The sequence below is a fragment of the Tiliqua scincoides genome, chromosome 13 (genome assembly GCF_035046505.1).
Source record: "Tiliqua scincoides isolate rTilSci1 chromosome 13, rTilSci1.hap2, whole genome shotgun sequence".
Lineage (NCBI taxonomy): Eukaryota > Metazoa > Chordata > Lepidosauria > Squamata > Scincidae > Tiliqua > Tiliqua scincoides.
In genome coordinates, this window is record NC_089833.1 from 5,080,722 (window position 1) to 5,086,868 (window position 6,147).

The following is a 6,147-nucleotide window of genomic DNA, read 5'->3' on the forward strand; positions in this document are numbered from 1 at the left end:
TGGCCTATGGCCTGATCCAGTGGGCTGTTCTTATGTTCTTAACTACAATTCCCAGGAGGCCTTGCAGGTCTCTTGTTACTGGTGTGCTCCCTGGGGCATTTGGTGGGCCGCTGTGAGATACAGGAAGCTGGACTAGATGGGCCTTTGGCCTGATCCAGTGGGGCTCTTCTTATGTTCTTAATCCCCCACTGATGGCATATGGGGCAATATGAATCCCTGGGGCATTTGGTGGGCCACTGTGAGATACAGGAAGCTGGACTAGATGGGCCTTTGGCCTGATCCAGTGGGGCTCTTCTTATGTCTTAAGTGTGTTGAGCCCCAAATGCTGCACAAATATTGTGGCTCAACACCGGCGTCACAATACTGACCATTTTGAGAAGAATATGAGTCTGGCTGCAGAATGCAAAATTCATTATTGGACCTCAGCAATGCGCAGATAGTTTTTCTTTTGACCCTGGAAAGCAAGTTCCCTTTCACTTCATTGACTAAACAGCAGGCGCAAGATACCGGCTCAGGCAATCAATCTCTAAAATGAAGAGTAGGGGGGAAGGGATGGGAAAGAGGCATTCCTAGCACAGAGACAACATACGTTACAAACCCAATTAATCAAATCCCCATACAAATGTTACAGTGATGGTGCATCAATAGCATGCCTGCGCTTTCTGGTATCAGACACTAGGAAATGTGCTCGGAACAGACACACGAGGAATGTAAGCAACAGATGATGGAACAAATGTGAATTTTTTTTTTTACCCCTTTGCTGTGAAAAGAGTGGAATGGAAAAGCAATTACAGGCAGAGGAATAATCTCAAGCACTTCAGGACACACGTTTTAGTCTCATTGTCCTTGAGGAAACAAGAGAGTATCTGCTCTAATATGGGCCGATGCGCATACAGCAGTATCCACGAGGCAGCCTTTCATGACTCATCCTTGTGGATTCTAATACGTGGAATGAAGGGGGTGTTATTATTTTTATTATCTTCACATTTTTATACCACGCTTCCTCCAAGGAGCTCAGGGTGGTGTACATGGTTCCTCCCCTACTTTGTTCACAACAACCCTGTGAGGTTGGTGCGGCCGAGATTGACTGACCAAGGTCACCCTGGAAGCTTCATGGCTGCGCAGGGATGATTTGGACTTCAGTCTTCCAGCTCTAAGTCCAACTCCAGAACACTGCGCCATCCTGGCTCTCTGCTATGAGCCCACCTTCTTGCCCACCCAATCTTTTGACAAGAATGGACCACTCTGCAGGAGGCTGGGAAAGCTTCAGTGCATGCACCTCCCAGTCTGCTAGGCTCAAGACACAATCCTGTTTGGGTACAGTAACAAACAGTTTTGCAGCAACAGGTATGGCATCAGTGGGTTGTACTTCTCCAACCCTTCCATCACAATGGGGGACTGTGGTGGGACCAGTAGTGGGGGAGTAAGAGCATCACCCAGCTAGGTCAGTCCTATCATGACCCCAGGCAGATGCAGGAGGTGATGTGAGCATGCTGAGGCCTTAGACTGCAGAACTTCTAGGAGGAAAGAGGTCAAACTGTGGTCAGTTAATTACTCGAGGCAAATGGAAGTACCCATCAATAGCAATGAGTCCAATGTGGCCTCAATTTCTGCTGTCCTGGACTGTACCCTCTCCATCTGGATCATGACACATGGTCACGCAGATCTGAGATGGTGGCACTGAGGAAAGCCAGAAGAAGAGGTTCAAGGGACACCTGCACACGGATGAGTTCACTGTGGCATTCGGGCCTGAAGAAGGAATGGAATGGCGTTTGGTTCATTGTGGATGCTGTGCGGTTCAGGAGTGTACTATGGTTTGTGATGGGGTGAGATGTGGACATCAGTGGGACAGTGAGGGTTCAGGAGAGCTATGGGCGAGATTCGGGGGGAGATAGGTGATATTATAATTCTAACGAGCAGGATCTCAACTGTGGGTCGGGATCCCATAGGTTGGGTCGCACTAAGCCATTTCAGGATGGTACCTTTCATTTCATTATTTTAGTTTTACATATGTTAATGGAGTTACCTGTATGTGACTGGATTGTGTGAAATGTTGGAAGATGTGACTTTTAGCAGGCTATATTATATGCTTTTAACAATGTGTAATGATATTCTATGGTCGAGGGTAGGATGAGCTGATTTAATTTCAAGATGTGAGTATTGGTGGTAGATTCTTTTTAAAATCACGGTTTAAAGTTTCATATACATTGAATTGCTAGAAGATTTTGGGGCGCGGCATTGTGGAATTGCCATGCTGAACTATATCAGGCTGCTGATTGCTGGAAGGTTGGAGGCTGGCCTGAGGGAGGGGACATCTGGCTAGAAAACAACAATACCTGGATACTTTGGAATAAAAGAGAAAAACTGCACAAGAAAAAAATAATCATGAAATGTTGAAGAAAATGGAGACGGTCATCATTGATCTTGTCTGAAATAACAGGATGGTGTCACTTAGGTTCAGACCTGGATCCTGAACAAGGATGCTGACCCATCTGGTTGTCTCTCCACTGCCATCAGACTCTAGATTGCTAGGACCACATTTCCCACAAGCCTTTGGGCATCAGGGTCACCTCCCCATCTGGGTTCTCAGCCTGGGTCCGGTTCACCTCAGGTAATGTGGGCAACCTGCTAGAATGGCGAGCTGGACTGAAGCCGTGATGATGCAGCTCTTCAGATGAAACTGCCTTCAGTCCAGCTCGCCATTCTAGCAGGCCCTTCCACACCCCTTAGGGACCCGAGTTCCTCACCTTTCACTTGAAACAGGTGAACTCAGACCTCAATGCGCTTCCACACTTTTGTAGCATGAATTCTAACCAACCGTACAAACAGAGGAGGAATCGTTGTAACCTTTGCTCGGACGAAGGCGAGCACAATTTTCAATTACAGAAGACTTGTGATGAGTTTTTATGCTTGTGGGTGTTTCTGCGCAAGGAAGAAAGCACACTGGGTTTCTGCGCAAACACAAGCAAAACACACTGTGTTTAGGAAGAAGCCCTTGGCGGGATCCTCTGACGAAGAACATCCTGCCTTCGTTTTGGCAGTATAAATATTTTCGGAAGGGGGTGCGCCGTGTTCTGTGCGAAGCCGCTGTGAATTCATTAAGCGCTGAGCTTTACACCCTAGCAGTGTCAGGACTCACGGTGCTGTGTGAACGCGTTGGGGTGTGTGGATAACATTCAAGGTTTTCTCCGCAAGAAGTGATTAAGTGCGCTTGCAAACGGAGACATCCGTTCCCAAAGCCGCTAACATCAATTAAAGGAGGCCAAATTAAATCGATGTTCTAATTCCACAAAATTAATGGTAACTTTTTTAAATAGGTGTTACAACATTTCCCTGAGGTCTTGTAATAAATTCTTATCGCCGCAACTCACAGAGGAAGTCAATGGTTACACCTGATGCAGTTAAAAAATAAAAATAAGATAAAAATAAAATCACTGCTAGGAAAACAACCACACAAAGAGGCTGAAAGGCAAGAGTGCCGGCAGGAAGGAATGATTTATTCTGATTATTACAAGGAGAAACTCCTCATCAAAGTATTCATGAACTGATTTTTGGGTTAAATAACTCAATATAGAATAGACCAGCCATTTTCAACCATTGTGCCGTGCACACTGGTGTGCCGATAATGGTCAACAGGTGTGCCACAGGAATTTGAGGGAAGGTCATTTTCTGTAGGGCCAATAGGGCCATGTTACCCTGCACATGCTTAATCTTGTCTGATCTTGAAGCTAAGCAGGCTCAGGCCTGGTTAGTACTTGGATGGGAGACCGCCTGGGAATACCGGTGCTGTGGGCTTATACCAGAGTCTTTCGAGACTGAAGGTTGCCAACCATCTCCCTATACTGAACACTATCTCCTGATCTCGTCTGATCTGGAAGCTAAGCAGGTCAGGTCTGGTTAGTACATGGATGGGAGAACCGCCTGGGAATAGCGGGTGCTGTAGGCTTATACCATAGTCTTTTGAGACTGAAGGTTGGCAACCATCTCCCTATACTGAACACTATCTCCCAATCTTGTCTGATCTCGGAAGCTAAGCAGGCTCAGCCTGGTTAGTACTTGGATGGGAGACCGCCTGGGAATACCGGGTGCTGTGGGCTTATACCAGAGTCTTTCGAGACTGAAGGTTGCCAACCATCTCCCTATTACTGAACACTATCTCCTGACCTCGTCTGATCTTGGAAGCTAAGCAGGGTCAGGCCTGGTTAGTACTTGGATGGGAGACCGCCTGGGAATACGGGTGCTGTAGGCTTATACCACAGTCTTTTGAGACTGAAGGTTGCCAACCATCTCCCTATACTGAACACTATCTCCCAATCTCATCTGATCTCAGAAGCTAAGCAGGGTCAGGCCCGGTTAGTACTTGGATGGGAGACCGTCCGGGAATACCGGGTGCTATAGGCTTATACCATAGTCTTTCCAGACTGAAGGTTGCCAACCAATAGGAATGTGAAGCCCCCACTGGCAGCATGGTGTGCCTTGACAATGATCAAAAACATGATGGTGAGCCTGACAATTTTAGTGCCTTGTCAGTGTGCCATGAGATGAAAAAGGTTGAAAATCGCTGGAATAGACAATAAGTATTTTTTTGCTGTTAAAAGGCACTGTATCCTTATTTGAGATCTGGAAATAGCAGCATAATTTTCTCTCCTATGTTACCATCCTACTTGATTAACCCAATGCTAGGGTCTCCCTTGTGGCCAGCCCAAGCCCCTCCTCCAGTACTCCATTCACCAGTCTGTTCCTAATGGTAGTGCGTGGAGCACACTATTCACTGCTATTCACTCCTAGGTGTTCTGTGCTCACCAAGCACAGCGCGCTAGCAATGGGGGAGTATTCCATCCTGTGTGATCCAGGGCTGGCCCCTCAATGAGGCCATATGAGGCAGTTGCCTCAGGCAGCAGATCGAGGGATATGCAGCTCTATCCACCTATTCATCTCTATTCCTGCTGCAGTCCACCACGCCCCTCCCTTCCACACTTCCTTTTCCACCCCGTACTTCTGCTTGTTTACCAGTCCAGAGGAGTGGGAAAAGGAGGAGAAGGAGAAGGAGGAGTTAGACCGGCAAATAATCAAGCAGGGGGGGGGGAACACTTGGGTTACTGACTCAGGCCAACCCTGGTGAGACCCCACCTGGAGCTAGAAACAGCATAACCCACACACAGCTTTAGGACCTCAGCAACAACTTGGCCTCAGTCAACTGATGACAATAGTTTCCTCTTTGAAAAGCCTTCCGAATGTTTTGTTCATTGTTCCGTTTCACAATAGGTGCATTGATACATGGCTACAACTCAAAACATATTCAGTAATATTTCCTGTAGAGTTTGGTGAGGTTGGAAGCACTAAGTTGGCCTTTGATGTGTGCATTTACATGCATGTTCACTCAAGTCGAGACACATGCGCTCTTAGGAAGAAGGGCTGGGCACCTAAAAGCCATGGCTAGGATTGCAAGTTTGCCCCCCCCCCCAGAAAAAAACCCCTTGTTTATTTAAAAGAGAAAACCCTTTCATGTATTTATGCCGGATGCTCTTCTGTCCATGACACATGACAGAGCCCTCCTGGAAGATTTCAAGAATGGGCAGTTTCATGTGAGAAGGAGCTGGTCCTAGGCCATTTAGGGCCTCAAAGGCAAAAAACCAGCACCTTCAGTTGCACCTGGAAACACACCAGTAACCTGTTGACATGGAGGAACAGAGACATCAAATATGTTCCACCCACCTGCCGTCGGTCAGCGGTTGTGCAGCCAACTGTCTTCAAGGGAAGCCCCACAGAGCATGTTACGGCAGTCTAGTTGGGATGTAATGGACAACTATGTTTGATTTTTCTCAGGCAGACTGTTGACACAGGTGAACATCAAGCTTTTTGGGGACTACTGTCTGCTAGAGCCTCAATCCCTTACCCTAGGCTGGTTCCCAACTTTTTTGATCTACTTGATCCCTTTGACCCCTTGATCTACTGGACCATTCGTCCGGCCAGGGTGACCAGATGTCATAACTGCAAAAGAGGACAAGTCACCCCAAAATGCAGGCCAAAAACGTAGGACGTGAAAAATAAAAGCGAAACACTCATATATTGACTTCATGTGGTTAATTTAAACATTATTAGCCACAATTATTATGTGGTTTCCTCTGTAAAACGCTTTGTGAACTT